The following is an 8,502-nucleotide window of genomic DNA, read 5'->3' on the forward strand; positions in this document are numbered from 1 at the left end:
GTTTTCATTCTACCAGTATCGAACAAAAAACACCGCACCAAGATACGCATAACGCGTCTCTATGTAGCGTCCAACTTTAGCACCATCATGCGTTGCTTTAGGGGCAAGTTATGCGACCTTAACGTCCCCTAAAATGCAACGTCTTGGTGTGAAAGAGCCCTTAGTCTAATACTTACCAGGGCTGTTGAATTGGTACAAAAATCATCCAACTCCTCAGTTTATGAAACCTCTTACTCTAGGTACTTAAAAATTGCTCCGACTCCACAGTCCTGACCATCTTTGCCTCCTGTATCACCTCTATGCCCCCCTCTGCCTCCAGTGTCCTTTGTGTGTCACCTCTGTTACCCCGTGTCTTCAGTGTTCCCCCACTGTGTTACCTCTGTACCCTCAGTGTACCGCAGCAAAATCTCATTTACCAGTTCAAAAAAAATTTTTTGAATTCCTTAAAATTTAACCAAAAAAATTCACGTTCCCACAAAATCAAATTTACCATTTTCAGGCCATTCATAAGGGTGAGTCGGGCATTCGTAGGCAGGGATGTGCTCACGAGTAATTAGTAGCTAGCTACTCGAATTTGTGATTCTAATGAGGCTTAATAGCGTCAGGTGTGTGCATAGGAGACGGGGTTAATTAGGCCTGGTTCACATTAGCGTTTTTGTACGGAACCGGACATACGAATCCGGCCATCTGGATCTGGTGAAAACGGTCCGTTTTACAGCCAGTGTGTTGTAAAACGTCCGTTTTCATTGGTTCCCATATGCTGCAAAACCTTCCGTTTTCGTTGCGCTGAGCGAAACGGTCCGAAAAATAATTTGGCCCTGCTGCATTTTTTGGTCTGCTCAGCGGAGCGGACCACGGAATCGTACAGCCGGTTCCATTGGCAAACGCTAATGTGCACCGGGCCTTACCCAGCTGCCCGCTACTTTTATGCATATCACAGCCTCGCACGCGTCCAACGGGACACGTTCCATGACTCAGTACTGCACACTTCCTACTTTGGCCGGTAAGAGGAAGTGTGCGGTACTGAGTCGTGGAACTCGTCCCATTGGACACGTGCGAGGCTGTGATATGCATAGAAGCGGCGGGCAGCTGGCTAATTAACCCCCTGTCTCCCATGCACACACCTGACGAACACGATAAATCCAGCGCTGGAGACTTGGGCGCAGCAGCGCAGGAGACTTGGGCGCAGCCGGCGCCACCATAGGCCGTAATAGGAACTACGGCTATCGCAGGCACAGGGAGTAACTTCAGCGCCGTCAGAAGACGGACCTGAAGTTGTTTTTAAAACAATAATTTGGATTCCAGCGATTGCTGGAAGCCGAATTATTTCATTCCCCCACTATCCATGTCGGCCTGGAGGGGGAATAGTAATTAACACGGCCCGGACTTGTGCGGCAGCAGGATCAGCCATATACTGGCTGTGTCCTGCGCCCAAGTCTCCGGCGCCGTTCTCTCTCGTACGCACACCTGATGCTATTAAGCCTCATTAGAATCACAAATTCGAGTAGCTAGCTACTCATAATTACTCGTGAGCACATCCCTGTCCGTAGGTCGGGGACACTGTTTTCTAAAGGCAATCTGTAAGGGTTAGGCCTAATTTCCACTGGCTACATTTTAAAAAAAAAATGCATTCTCATTCACTTGAATCAAGACACACACATGAAAAAATCAGCAGACTTGATTTTACCGTGATTTTTCCGAATTGTGGCAATTTTGACGCAATTCTCCTTCAAGTGAAGGAGAATGCATTTTTCCACACACAAACTCCCCAAAAATACTTGTCACAAAGTCATTCATACAGCAAGAGTTTAGCTTACAGGCAGACTAGCACCCCTGGCTGACCAAGCTCTACCCCAGTGTGATGCATACAGCGATATAGTCACATGTGCAGATAAAGGAGGGTGCTCGAAGAAATGAGGGAACCACTAAGCTGATTGAGAAGATACGAGGAGGCAGAGACGGCGCTTCCATAGAGGCAACGGGGGCAATTGCCCCTGGGCCCCAGAGCCTGTAGGGGCTGCACAGGTGTTTGTCCCCTCCTCTACAGCTATGGTGACTCTATACATGCCTGCAGGGAATGAGGAAGAGAGGCACTCTGGGGAGAAGTCCGGAGTATAGAGCATGGTGCTGCCTCCTGTGTCCTGCCTAGACTAGGTAAAGACCCAATGTTGTGGGTACACTCTGGAATTGTAAGGAAAAGGAGAGGAATAATGGGGTCCCAAACAATATTGAGCCCTCGGGTGGAAGGGGGGCAAGTTACTTTCACCCCAGGGCCTCGTTGTAGCTAGAACTGGCCCTGCGAGGGGGAGAGCTCAACAAGACTAGCCCAATCCGGGCAGGGTCCTCCTCCTTGTGTCTCTACCTATTCATGCACCTCCATCACCGTACAACCATCCTATGTATCTGAGTGAACTCGACTTGCCTAATCTCCATGCTCCCACGCAGTGACTAAGCATTACCTTGTACTCATACTGTGCTACGTGATCTGCTTTGCATGTATTCCTGTATTCAGGGCCAGATTTAGGCCAAGGCCTACCAGGCCATGGCCTAGGGCACCGCAGGAGGTAGGGCACCAAAGCAGCAGGCTAAACTGGTGCGGCATTTGCAAGCTTACGAATGTTGCAATGCAGGGAGATCAGGCGAGCGGCCTGTGTAGCAGCCAGTGCTCTCTGTGCACGTTTGCATTGAGGCCGGCGGCTATAGACTTGGGCAGCATTGGAGACGGAAAGAAAAAGGAAGCTTCTGCACTGGAGAGGAGTGGAGAAATGAGTGACACTGATGGCTGCTGTGGTGTGAAGGCGAATCTGGCTACCTTTACTGAAAAGTTGGGGGGGGGGGGGAGGAGGGATTAAGGGAGTCATCTGGCTACCTATACTAGATGGAAAGGGGGGAGGGGTTATCTGTCTACTTATACTGGAAGGAAAGGGGGGAGGGATTATCTGGCTACCTATACTGGAAGGAAAAGGGGGAGGGGTCATCTGGCTACCTATACTGGTGGTGTCATCAGACTACCTATACTGGAGTGAAAGGGGGGAGGGGGAGTCATCTGGATACATATACTAGAGGGAAGGGAGAGGGGTCATCAGATTATCTATACTAGAGGGAAGGGGAAGGGGTCATCAGGCTACCTATACTAGAGGGAAGGGGGACGGGTCATTTGGCTACCTATACTGGAGGGAAGGGGAGGAGTCACCTCGCTACCTATTCTGAAGGGGGGCGTCTGTTGACAGTGGCCTAGGGTGATAGAGTACAAATTCGGCCCTGTCTGTATTGTCTTATTGCTGTGTGTCACCCCTAAATATTGTCTGTAACCTTAACGAATGTCCAGCGCTGCACAATATGTTGGCGTTTTATAAATACAATAAATAAACCCTGTCTTGCTGAAAGGAAAAAAAAACAGTGACGGGTCACCCCCACTTTAAATGTTTTGAAATACATTGTAGGCTTGAGATGGAAGTACAGAATGTCCTGGGTCCAAATATATACCTCAATACTGATGCTGGTAAATTTCATAGACTATTTAATTTCTCCGCGTTTGCTAGTTTCTTCTTGATGATGTTTCATGTTCCTCTGTAGTGACAGCAATATATTATTTATGATCGTTACAAAGTGAAGCCAGCTGAAGTCTCAGCAGATGTTGGCTCGCAATTTCTTGTTCAAATGATTTTCGTTTTCCTGCCAGCAAGAATAAAAACTATTTGTGACAGTTGAATACGGCTGGATTTCTGTGTCACAAGCATGCAATGCTATTGTGTAAATGTAGGGCAATTTAATTTCCTTTCATCCAAGGGGTTTCCACGTCTTCCCAGGAACATCGTATGGCAAAATCACATTGTAACGATTGTGGAATTATCTCTGTGATCAGCGCACAAGGCGTGCGCTGACACGGCGGAAATCCTCCACAAGCGTATGAAAGGAGAGAACCCAGCTTTGGTGCAAAGCACCAGTAGAGGGAAATTCCCACCGGCAGGTGGAGCTGTGGAGTGCAGAGGAGCAAGCCTCTGTACTGCCACAAATGCCAGACAGGAATTGTCCGAATTGCAACCGAGCAGGGCAAGATAGCCCTTAAAGAGAGAGAGCACAGTGACAGGGTGTATGTGTGTTCACCAATCTAGTCGCCAACCCGTGACGATGAACACACAACCGTGAAGATCAGGTGGGAAAGCAATCGCAAGAGATAGCGATTGCCAACAGCGACACAAGACTGAATAAGCACAGAAAAGGGATGTATGTATGTCCACTAATCTTGTCGCCAACCTGCGACGGTGAACACACAACAGAGGAAACCAAGTGAGAACGCAATCGCAAGAGAAGCGGATGAGAATGAGCACAGGGACAGAATGTATGTGTGTGCACCAATCCAGTCGCCAACCCGCGACGGTGCACACACAACAGCAGAAACAGAATAGGAATGCAATCGCGAGAGAGGCGATTGCCAGAGATGACACAAGACTAAGCAGAGGTAAACCCAGGAGCAGCGCAAAGGCACAGCAAATCATACAATGAGAATGATAAGGAAAATAACAAACGCTAACTAAACGCGAACACCGCACTCATTCGTAACAGCGAACGCGTTTACAGCGCGGTCTCAGCACGTTAAGCGCAACAGAGACAAGCACGCCTCCCTAACTAACCACTGACACACAAACACGAAACAGAGAACGCGAGCGCTTGCTAAACGCTTACCTCACCGAGCCTACAGCAAGCGTTCGTATCAGACAAGACAGACGGACGGACAACAGGAATATGAGAGATACGATCCACCGCTCTTCCGCCAGAGCGAGTGCGATCCGGGTACAGGGATAGGACAGGAAAGATCCACTGCCCTTTCCGCCAGAGTGAGTGCGATCCGGGTTCAGGGACAGGATAGGAAAGATCCACTGCTCTTTCTGCCAGAGCGAGTGCGATCCGGGTTCAGGAACATTATAGGAAAGATCCACTGCTCTTCCGCCAGAGCAAGTGTGAACCAAGTAAGGAAACAGAGTTAGCAGGATCCACTGCTCTTTCCGCCAGAGCGAGTGCGATCCAAGTAGAGCAACAGAGCTAGCAGGATCCACTGCTCTTTCCGCCAGGGCGAGTGCGATCCAAGTACAGCAAAAGAGCATTGCAGGATCCACTGCTATTTCCGCCAGAGCGAGTGTGATCCAAGTATAGAAACAGAGTTAGCAGGATCCACTGCTCTTTCCACCAGAGCGAGTGCGATCCAAGTACAGCAAGATGAGGTAGCCAGTAGCAACCGCTGCTCCAGCTTACCCTCCAAGAATACAGATCAGGAGGATCCACAGCCGCTACCGCTAGAGGCAATGTGCGATCCAAGCAGATGAACAGAAGGAGCTACCAGTAGCAACCGCTGCTCTGGTTAGCACCCCCAGACAGACAGAACAGGCAATACAAATAATACAACATGACTGAACTAGAGGGGTGTCTAATACAGCCCCCAGAATACTCTAAGATAACTTTAACAATCCAACAGGGAAGGCTGACACTTCAGGAGTGTGTTAACAAACCATTATGACCAGCAAAGCATTCTGGGAGCAGAAGGCTTTTATACTGCCAGCCCTCAAAGGAGACAGCTGGGCAATTTGCATGTATGCAAATCCCTCAGCAAAGCAACTCTGAAAGTTGCAAGATGAAGCCAGGTCTCTTTTCTAGAGACCTGCATCCCTCAGACATAAGGAATGGTCAAACAGCTGTCTGCCTGTGCAGCCAGCTGAGCGGATCATTACACACATCTCTCAAGGCTTTAATGAGGACACATAAGAGTTTTCCTTGGATTAACCAATTTCTGGCGCGTTCTCGTCACCACCCGTTACTACACTGATCGGTGAATGGGAGCATGTGTTCCCAAAGCCGATCAAAGTGTCTGTAATCAATGATCACCGGCATCAATGAGATTACAGTGGTCAATAACAAAGTGAAAGTAAAAACGTCCTGTGTACTGCGAGGAGAGGGCCAACGCATACCATAAAAGGCTGCATCTGAAATGACCTACAGCTCACATGTGCAGCACCTCTAATAAGCTATCTGCACACTTTGCATTCAATTTAGATTCAAATCATATGCATAACTACTATTACTTACCATGCAAACGGGAAACTCGGGAATATGGGCTAGGAGCAGCTAACCTGGTAGTTACATACTAGCAAAATTATGAAAAGGAGGGTTGCGCATCCCTAAAAACATGCTGCAATTGGCTGGTTAATGACTCAGGCATGCACCACCTCAATTAGGCTGAAAATGCATGCCCTGCGTCCAAAACAAATGCTACATTTATTATACTATGGAGGAACTTTGGCTTCCACTATAGTTTGCATGCAAAGTATAATATACTGGACACTTACGCCATGGTGAGGTAGACCTCTGGGCAAGTGGCCTAACCTAAATTAAAAACAACATATGTGTAACCTTGGGAGCAGCTAAGCAAAATGTGTAACTTACATTTTAATGGACAGCGAGGAGAGGGCCAACGCATACCACAAAGTATGGGCTGGGAGCAGCTAACCTGGTAGTTACATACTAGCAAAATTATGAAAAGGGGGGTTGCACATCCCTAAAAACATGCTGCAATTGACTGGTTAATCGCTCAGGCATGCACCACCTCTATTAGGCTGAAAATGCATGCCCTGCATCATAATGTTTTCATAATTTTCATATCTTCCTTTTCATAACGCACTGCGATTTGACGAAAACGGCGCACCCGAGTGCTATGTTTCGCGCGCACTGCGCTGTGCACGTGCAAAGTTTTGCGCACGGGACTTTGTGCGCGAGTTCTTTTTAACACGCCTAAACTGAGTTTAGGCGTGAAGAGGGGCTTTTCACAAGCCTGCTAACAGTTAGCACTGCTTTGTGAATCAAGCCCTAGGATTTTGAGGCACTACCGTACTGACCATCTAATGCACTGCCCTGTTGGCTATCCAAGCCTGTCAATGCCAATTGCAATGAGGATATTCTTAAAGTTTGGTAAAAAAAAAACGGCAGCGCACTCAGTACAGTGGAGACAGAGGGAATCTCCAAGGGGCCTGCTAAGTTATGCTAAGTAATGCTGAAATGCTTAATGACGTCAGACAGCATCAACGTAACCAAGCTCCGCCCACCACTCATCCCTCTGCGCCAACATCACTCCCGCGGTTCTGGCCAAGCTCGGGGGCTGAGAGAGGATCTGCCGGCAGACGGGAGACACGTGATTTTTACTTCTACTAATTGTAAGAGCAACTTACAGTATTTTATTGTAATAAAAAGGTTAATGCACCATCATAGCGCTCCTCTCCTTTTGTCTTTTTATCCAGTTCACTGGCACCACCCAGCATTTGAAGCTGCATCGGGAGCATTATACCAATTTAAAGAACCAGAACAGTAGCATGAGCAGCGCAGGATACATTATCTTGTCTTAGCCCTGGGTAGAAGCATATGAGCAGAGCCGGGACAAGGTCCTCCAGCACCCAAGGCTGAGACACCAAAGTGTGCCCCCTCCCACCCCAGCCGTCACACACACACTGATTGCTATTAGACTAAGATGCGCCCCGGGGCCCCCAACACCTTAATCTCTAGTTATCTGGCTTGCAGTCACTGCCATATATCCCCTTTTTTATTTCTCTCTGCTTCAAACACAATAGGGGAATGATAGCTGAGTGAGTTGTGTGCCCCCTCCTACACTGTGCCCTGAGGCTGGAGCCTCTCTTGCCTCTGCCTCGGCCCAGCCCTGCATATGTGGTGAGCAGAGGCGGGACAAGGTCCTCCAGCACCCAAGGCTGAGACACCAAAGTGCGCCCCTCCATCCCTCCCACCCCAGCTGTCACACACTGATTGCTATTAGACTAAGAGGGCCCCAGGGCCCACAACCTCCCCAACACCTTAATATTTAGTTATCTGGCTTGCAGTCACTGCTATGTATCCCCTTTTCTTATTTATTTCTGCTTCATACACAATTAGGAATGACAGCTGAATGAATTGTGCGCCCCCTCCTACACTGCGCCCTGAGGCTGGAGCCTCTCCAGCCTATGCCTCGGCCCGGCCCTGGTGGTGAGTATAGAAGGGCCTTGGTTGTCTTCTGGGAGAAACTCTGTGTAAATCTGAACAGGGCTATGGAGTCAGAGTCGAGGAGTTGTAGTTGGAGCAATTTTGAGGAGTCAGAGTCGGTGGTTTCATAAACTGAGGAGTCGAGGTTGGAGTTGGATGATTTTTGTACCGACTCCACAGCCCTGCATCTGAGTGTAGTGTACAGTTAAACTCAAAAGAAACCCTAAGCACAACATAAAAATGAAATTGGGACTTACCTGGGGGTGACTTTAGCTGAAGTCACCCCTGAAAGGGCGCGCACAGGCGAGTTCAGCAAAAGTCACCGGATTGCCAGAGCAAGGACCACAGAAGGGACCAGGAGGACGCCGGGGGACCTCGCGGGCTATGAGGGGCTGGAGGAAGCCCCAGGTAAGTTCAAATTTCATGTTTATGTTGCTCAGGGTCCCTTTAAAGGACAACTGAATAGAGAGGTATATGGAGGCTGCC

The sequence above is a fragment of the Hyperolius riggenbachi genome, chromosome 2 (genome assembly GCF_040937935.1).
Source record: "Hyperolius riggenbachi isolate aHypRig1 chromosome 2, aHypRig1.pri, whole genome shotgun sequence".
NCBI classification, from domain to species: Eukaryota; Metazoa; Chordata; class Amphibia; order Anura; family Hyperoliidae; genus Hyperolius; species Hyperolius riggenbachi.